We start from the raw sequence: 9,152 nt of genomic DNA on the forward strand, positions 1-9,152 counted from the left end.
TTGACATTTAGTTTGGTAATAATAGTTTAGTTTATTAATAATAATGTTAGAGAGTATTACAAATGTGTATTCTGATTACAGTGATGTATTGCGTATTAAATAATGCTGTTCTGGTATGCATCATAAGCAAACAAGCTTTTTTGAATTTTTGTCATTAAAATCCGAATAGCTCAGACAATCGGGACCAATGTCCTTTATTCATTCATAGTCTACACATCGAGATGATTAGTATGATATATCATACACTGATTGGTAGTTACTTATTGTGTTTTGAATAAATTGTTAGATAAAAATTAGATACAATTTTGACAAGTTTATGCAAATTATGGGAGGAGCGTCCCAAAGTCGCGAATGTTAACATCTTTTTCCTTGCTCAGCACAAAACAAATATTATCCTACAATTTTGGGCCTTGGGTGGTGCATTGCTGGTTCCTTCAGACCATGGTCTATTTATGTCGAAGAATTTTTCCAGACACTGTATGCTCAATGTCTTATAAAGAATAATTATGATGTTGCACTCACAGTGTTTACAATATATGTCTACTTGATGTGCCAGACTTACTGATGTGAAAATAAAAATTGTAATATATTTAAGTAGTATAATCACAGCGTGTCACAAGCAAACTTGTATGAATAAAATAACTCAGAATATTAACGTGTCAAAGTAAAGTTGATCTCTGTTCGGTTCGCTCCTGTGAATGCTTTCACGCTAGGTCGATAAGTGTGGCCATTAGTTGGTTGAAAACAAGACATTCCTTTCATCATTGGTGCGTGCAGTGATTCTTTGCCACCTACTTTAACACTGTTGAATTTTATTCCCATCATTTCCATTTCATGGATGCTATTTTCATTCCACCGTTTTTGGAATGTAAAATGGGCGAAGTTATATAATTGCCAGCAGATGTAGGTCTGCTCACCTTCCGCCTCATTATTCTGTCTATTTATCGTCGATTGGAAAACTATTATTGCGTATCTTTTCATAATCGCGCCATAAACTACAATGTATGCATCAACACCGTTTGTTGTTTGGGTTTTTTTGGGGGGCGTCTCTCAAATCGCCGACATAAATTACATTGTAAAACAAATGTACGCACTAAACAGAAAATACAACCTCGCGTCGTTATCAGAATGAAGCACACATTGGCCACAGGAAAAAGCACAGTATAATATGCATGCTGAAAGATGGGACCCTTTTTCAATGTAGTGTCGATTAACACACTCCGCGCACAAACACAGAAGTTGGTAAATTAAGAAAGTCGTCAATATACGATCAGCACGAATCTACCGAGGTGACAATTCTGATTCAAATTCAAAATGATTTACGGTGTGATTGCCAATATGCGAATGGAAGAATTGACGGGAATAATATAAATATAGAGTTCTTCTATATCGCCATAGCAACAAAACGCTAACATAGTTTTTTTTTTTTTTTTTACCTCGGTCAAGATTATAACTTAAACATCAATCAATATACATGCTTCGATTAACAACTGTTTACATCTATTGATCGATCAAATAAAATAATGATTCCTGTTCATTTGAATATATGCGAGTTGAATTACAGTATCACAAAATTTTTTTAGATATGATCGAATGTGCGTGAGTTGACTGCTGCGTATACGACCTTGTATGGCAATAAATAATAAGTCTTTCGAGAAGAAATAATTTGATCTCTATACATTATTCTCTATCTAATTACAGTGCTTTGTAGTTCTTATTTATCTAAAGTTGACATTGAATGTAGGTCAGATTATGTCGTATAACGGTTTGCATGTGTGCGTGAGTACATTAACTCACTGGATACTCCTCGAAGATAATGTTGTCGCTAGGGTCGGTGACAAATAATTGGCAGCAATAGTTTATAGTGTAGATATTAATCGCTGCCTAATTGTGCTTCATTCAAGATAGACAATTGCGATTAATTACACTAACAATCCGACGATTGACATTTCACCTGACAATGTACGGCTATGGATGCAAGTCGGTAGGGGGTAGCTGATTATTGTTACTAGAATATGTGGGTATGGGCGTTTGGGCTTTGTCATTTTTTTCGACATACAAAGCACATTAGGCAACATTAACATCTACATTTTAACATATTTCATAAAACAATCGTTTCTCCACATCAAGAGTTAATTATATTAGAACCGTATTATAACCCATATACCTCGTGTTAGTTAAATTTCATAAAATTCATTCCGACGAGTACATGTTTTGTTGTATGTTAAGATGTCTCCTTCAAAGATTTTGAATCGATTTGTTAAGACCTTGTAACGTACAGATATATATGTATGGTAACAGCTCATATAAGTCGCATACAAAGTTCTAACTATATGTTTTACCTTGTACTTTCTGATTATTAACAATGGCGGCTAAGCTGAAATGTTAAATTAAAAGAAAAGGTATCCTCGTAATAACCTTGTTATTACACATCTTTTCCTTCCATCATGGAAAATGCCGAAACATCATGGGAATGCCGAAATCCAAAAAGTTTAGAACAGAATCAGCGAAACTTTCTTGTGTGCAGTCCGGTCAAACCCTGATGGCAGCCATATTTGTTTTTATTATTAGAACACGCATTCGCGCGTAATCATTCCATATTTGGAATTCGCGGTTATGGTAGGATGAAAATACCCCGTGGCATACCATAACGTGAATATTGTTTTCATTAAATATATAGACATTCAATCTCATTTGTTAATTCAACTGTTTTACACATGTTCTTTAAGGCATTGCGTAATCGGGGGCACCCGTCCGTTGCATCGTTCTTTGACATAATTTAATTTCCGAGTCAGTGGCTTTCACAACAGTGATAAATATCTTATGAAACTCAATTGTCTTCGAGAATGTATCGATAACAATCATATATAAGTTAATCTATAGTGACAGGCATAACAGTTACAGTCTGTTTAGAAAGAGATGATATTTCCATGGCAACCCTATATATACGGCAATATACCCTAGGTTTTTGAAGCACGTTATTGCAGCGATGTTACTAGTCTATTTCTGTAGAATTTTAAGTTATATATTCATTATTTCTATTCCTTAATCTTTAACGAAAAATAATACTCTACAGCTGTGGTGCGATGTGCAATAAAGAATGTTTTGGTGTACAACTTGTGAAATTACTTGGGGTTTTTATTTTCGCCTTGGAATTAAGTAAGGCAAGGCAAGGCACAGCGTCCTATAAAATCATAGATTTGACTGATGGGTTTATCTCGCCAGGAAAAATAATGTTTTACAATTTTCAGTCTGCGACTACACATGTGGTGCGAGTAAGTCGCCATCAACGGTCAACTATTAAGTACGTACATTGTGGAAACGCGTAATGGGTATGTTGTCTCGCGTATTGTTGATTTCTTTATTCTGAAATTGACAATTTAAATTAAAGGTAATTAAAAAGGAGAATGTTGTAATTACAATTTTAGGCATGTCAGGAACCCTTTCCCATACGACGTCCGCTTACTCAAATTTAATCGCCTCTTATTGAATAATCTGGTATCCGTTATGTAGCTGGTACACACTGATGTGAGTGGCATCCAACATAAGCTTCTCAACAGTCCCAGCACTTATCCGATATAGAACCTAACCGATAAGAAGCCTTTAAGCGCTGGGAATTTGGATAATTACACTAAAATATTCATAAATCGCGACATTTAACACTTCCCCTACACAAATCAATGCGTACTAATATAGGAATGAAATTCTGAAATTTTAACTCGTTACCATAGTAACGATACGTTATTTATTATTTTCTATCGAACGCTCGGCTATTCGCTTATATCCTTGCTCCATTCACAGAGCCGGCACGGGAATTGTAACTTAATATCAATAGCATACGTCTTTGAATTATTTACCAACCCTAACATGTTTGCGAGTTCCGTCGTTGCGGAACGGTTAGTACGTGACAGCGACATCGCAATTGTAGTGTATATATCGCACTGGTGCCACGTACACCGCATGTCTGTGGGCCACTGAAGATAAAGTAAACGAGGCGTCGGACGAGTCTGAACTTACGGTGAGTTGATTTCGGTTTGCGCATTTGTGCTTTTATATTTTTTCACTGACAAGTGCTTTATCGGAGTGACGGCGGTAGCATCGTCTTATCGCAGCAGACACATTGTATAGTGTATAGTAGGAGCAGGTGTTCTGTCGATTTGAAGTCGATGAAACCGTAGAACGCGGTATACCACTTATGAAAAAAAAAAAAACATTTCTGTGGAAAACATCAATCCACTTTGTTCAATATTGTAAAGGTCGGTACAGTCTTAGTATGAAACAATGGGTTTCATAGATGGACATACGTAACATTATCCGTTAACATTATCATAGTATGTGTTTGCCCTGCCAAACACACCATAAACTGCATTCCTTTCCATTCCAGTTCTGAAATCTGATCAGCATGATAATTGCTGGTGTCCACGTAGCCCTGAATAATTATAAAGTTAGTATTTTGTGATAAGCATGTAGAGCGTATAATGAGATTGCTATAATAGTGAATACACTGGGGTGCCGGGAAATGCTATCATAGCAAAGTTCTGTGATTTGGTTTATGCACCTCAATCAATCTGATACTACGTTGCAGAGCGTTGGGGATATGCTCGGTGAGACTTGTATACTTGGCTTACGTAGACATTTAGAAAGGTCGTAAATTGCCAATTGCAACTGTACACCATGGGAGGACAACATAACATTATGACAAATTAGGGAATGTAATGGAACATAGCGTATTAGTATACCTCATAAACTCCTCGGCCAATCAAATTTAGGCATTTGCCTTCCATTGTAATCACAACATTATGAAGCGAATCAGACTAGAGTTGGGATTTCTCGGCGTTTTGTCCATGGATCACCTCTAAATTGAGTGCAGTGCAGCCTTCTACATACATTTGGTGTAATAATACGAATATTGACCCCTGTCGCGATCGTTATAGAGATTCATTGACCCTCGGAGAGCGTTGTTGATCGAGGCTTACCTCTTTTGGGGTTGACAAATCTGTTTACATTGTACGGATCAATATTTGTATAATTAATTATTTGGGCGCGATGTTTTCCGCCCAAATTTTGATGCAATATTTTGCCAATTTTCAGACTAAATAAATACATATCTTACAGCCTAAAGGTCTAATTCATTATGTAGGAAAAACACTAAAACAGCATGGTGCGTTTTATTTTGTAGAAGGTTATAACAATTTATTTTGGCGCTCCTGTGTATTGCACACATCTTTATGAATTCTTTATGCATGTTATTGATTGGTACATTTGTAGACAGAAGTTCAGTATTCTCATTGTCATTTATTTCGTCAGTCGTCTTCATTATTTGCATTATTCAATGGTTTATACATATATGCACTTATAATCACTGACTCAGATTACAAAGAGAAAGCTAGTAAATTATATTCACTGAATTAAACAGCCAACTTACCATCACTCAATTAGATAACTAGGAAAGTATCACTATTGATTTGGACGGCTAGGAAATTGTCACAATCATGATTGACTTAGGTGGCTAGGTAATTATCACCACTGACTTAGGTGGGTGGGATATTATCATGACCGACTTAGACAACTAGCAAATTATCGCCGCCGACTTAAGTGACTAGGAGATTATCCCTAGAGATTTAGACAACTACAGAATTGTCACCACTGACTTCATTGTTCCTTTCACTGCGAGTTTGTGATACCCGTATTATCAATTATAATGTATGGTCGGATTTACAATAAAACTAATTGGAATATGGGTTTACCTTGTAGTATTGAGTCATGCGTGTGTAGTATATATAATACATTGATCGTAAACATTTTGTACAACCTCATTAGCATATTATTGATTACGCGCCCGTCTTTTTCATCGAAGGACTACGCATTGTGTTGGGCGTATGAAAAGAAATCGGAATTTTTTTTTAATTATTTTCATCGCGCTTTTATATTCATTGTGAAATTATTTATATTCATCGTTCTTACAATAAGAAATATTACTCGTGAAAGTATGAGGTAATGACCGTTGAATTCACAATACAGTTCCAAGATCCATTGTAAATATAGAGACGATGTAAAAAGTGCATTTATCTAGTTATGGCGTGTCCCGTCTACTCAAACTAGGACCGGTCGATTATTTCCAGAGGGAGAGTAGGATTATAATTTCGGTGCGAACTATCTGCATTTGTTTTCTCAGAACATAAACTACTTACCCCAGCAAAGAGTCGTATGTTCCTAATGGTAGTTTTGAGAATTACAATTTTAAATTTGTGAAGTATTTTTTTTTATTTGTTTAAGTCAGAAAAAACGATAATCAATCGTTTTTGGGTTAATTTGCTAAGCTATTTTATAAGCCTTGAAGATATTTCAAACATACACATACGTTAATGTTTGGAGCAGTATGCATAATACCAGATCAACTTAAATATACATGAGCCAGCAAAATCTTTAATATAATTTAAACAGTGCACATTAAATATATATCCCCAGATACATCATTAATATGTATATCATATAGATTTGTAATCCAAGCAAGGATTGCTTGTTTGGTTGAAAATTAACCATATGATTGTGCTTGCTTGAAATAAAACGCCCAAGCCAATATCATTACAAAGAAGACATACAATATGTACTAGATAACTTGAAACATCGTCAGTCACTCGATAAGTAGATCAGATTTATAATTGTGTCTCTTTATCAAAGTTATCTCTCTTTAATAAACACACTACGGTGGTAATTACAAGTATAATTATATATCTGTGGCATAGAGAGTGTTTCCGCAATGAGGGTTCACGTACCGTTACATGGAACTGTAGTCTCACGTAGTATTAAACGAAACCTTGCGTCCGTGCAAATCGTAACTGTGGTTAGAGAAGTCAACCTCACTCACCGGTAACTGACCAATCAAATTGCTTAGATTCGTGCGGTTGGTGAAAACTTATTCGTGAAGATAATTTTATTTTCATTCACAAACTATCTATTCAATATTTGCAGCAACATGACTACACACAATAAAAATGTGAGAAATGTTATTGTGACAATGTTACAAACTAGAATCTCGGCAAACTGCGGCCACGTGACCAAATTGTCAGATGAAGATAAACATATCACGAGTGATTGACTCGAAAAATTGGGCAACATTTGTCACAGCATTCGCCGTAAGATATAGTTTTCACAGTCATCAACATGCATTTTTAGATCCAAATCTTGACCAATGCAGAAAAGATGACAACACCTCAGACACCGCAGACAATATAAGATGAAGAACAAGCAGTGGAGCTTGACATGACAACAACACTTACCAATTGTATCATCTCAGTCATCATGGAACAGTTATCTTTTTCTTAAAGAATATTTCCAGTTGGTCATTTGAAGAATTCGAGGCCTGGTCATTGGCATTTGTCCCATTGCTAAGTGAAACTTAATTTTACATTAATTAAGTTAATTTTCTCAATTTTAAGACTTAATTTTCTTCCATAACGCCATAATGTATGATTAATTCCAAATAAGATTGTATTCATTTGCCTTTTTTTATTATACTAGCCATCACATGACAAAGAGGGCAATAAAATATTAATGTCATAATAATACCACAGAGCAAAAACGAGCAATTGTTACCACGATATTGTACGTTTGACACAATCATAATCGTGTGCAATGAATTTGATTCAAATAAATAACTGGCATGGTTGGTGGCACAATCATAGCAATGTAATTAAAATTGTATATTGTATTATATACCTGTTATTAAAGTAACCTTCAGAGGTCTCAAGAGACATCGTCGCTTGATTGGGCAGACCTCTGTCTCGTCTGTCCGAATCGGTGCTTTCTGAGATTAAGGTACATACTAGAGTAGTGATACAGTGTATTTGATGGCGAATTGGGAAAATGTTTATAAAAATCAGATTTATTTTGTTTGTCGAATTGTATATGCCGACATTGTATGATGTTGTCTCACCCATCACTTACTCAAGAACGGTTACCCTTCAGTTTCTTCCTTGAACGAGGCTCGTTGCCAGGTGTAGTAAAGATAATATCTACATATCAATACATTGATGTTATTACTATTATGAAACGAAAATAATAGTTATGGCGATAACATGAAGTACTCTTTGTTAAAACCTTTGAGCCTTTCCAAATATAATTCACTTATTTTAAAATTAATTCATTGGCAAAATTGTTTTTGCACGTCGGAAAAATGCTCACAAATCGATCGCTATGCTGTTAAATAATTTAAGAAGGAAATTACACCACTTCTGTAATTATAGTATTTGCAATACGTGTAAACTCTGCACCCCCGCTGTACTGATAATTAAATAGAATAGCCAATGAAGGTAAATGAATGGAACAGCTAAGAAGTGAGCATGTGCTAATTTTGATATAGTTGCGTGAGTAGATCCATAGATGCCTGGTCGCCGTGTACAGGAAACTCACCATTCAATACACTGAGCAATTTTATTAAATTAGCACAACAAGATTGGCATGTACAATTGACTGAGAAAAAAAAACTAGCGCCGAAAGGCTCTAACTACTATACACAGAGCAAACATTTGTATCATCGTAACGCGCACACAGACTGGTGGCGTTAGCGCATTTGTTTCAGAATAAAGTGACCGTTAACATGCATCGTACAGAGCTTTCTGAAAATCATACGGTTGAACAGATGGATTCTAAATATGGATACTGAGTAATGCGCCTGAGGTGCTCTATGTTCTTGCGAATATATTATAACCTTCTTCGCGTAGTTTAAAAACATCGCCATGGCTGGCGTGATTCTAACACAGCATTGCTTTTGTACACCGTCTTGCCGGTGGATATGCCGGTGGGTACATGCGGAGTGCCACCGTAGGTGAGTCTCTCTACTCTACGCCTTATTTTACAGAAATTTGACGTCGCATAATTTGTGTTATTCGCACAAATGCATTGATATATACACTAGCTTTATTTATTTCAAATTTGCGATAAAAGATCGTTAGCTCAGCCTCTACTTTTCAGAAAACTACCACGTCGGTGAAAGCTTGATACAATGTATTAATAAGCCAGTCGAATGCACGCGTGTTAAGAGCTCGTTGCTGACGTCAGCAACACTACAGTGACTACCCACTTTGAAATCAAGAAGCATGCATTCAGATGTACTGGATACAAGCGAACGTAGTAACCCTTCTTATCAAATG

The sequence above is a fragment of the Saccoglossus kowalevskii genome, chromosome 15 (assembly GCF_978046115.1).
Source record: "Saccoglossus kowalevskii chromosome 15, keSacKowa6.1, whole genome shotgun sequence".
Taxonomy (NCBI): Eukaryota; Metazoa; Hemichordata; class Enteropneusta; family Harrimaniidae; genus Saccoglossus; species Saccoglossus kowalevskii.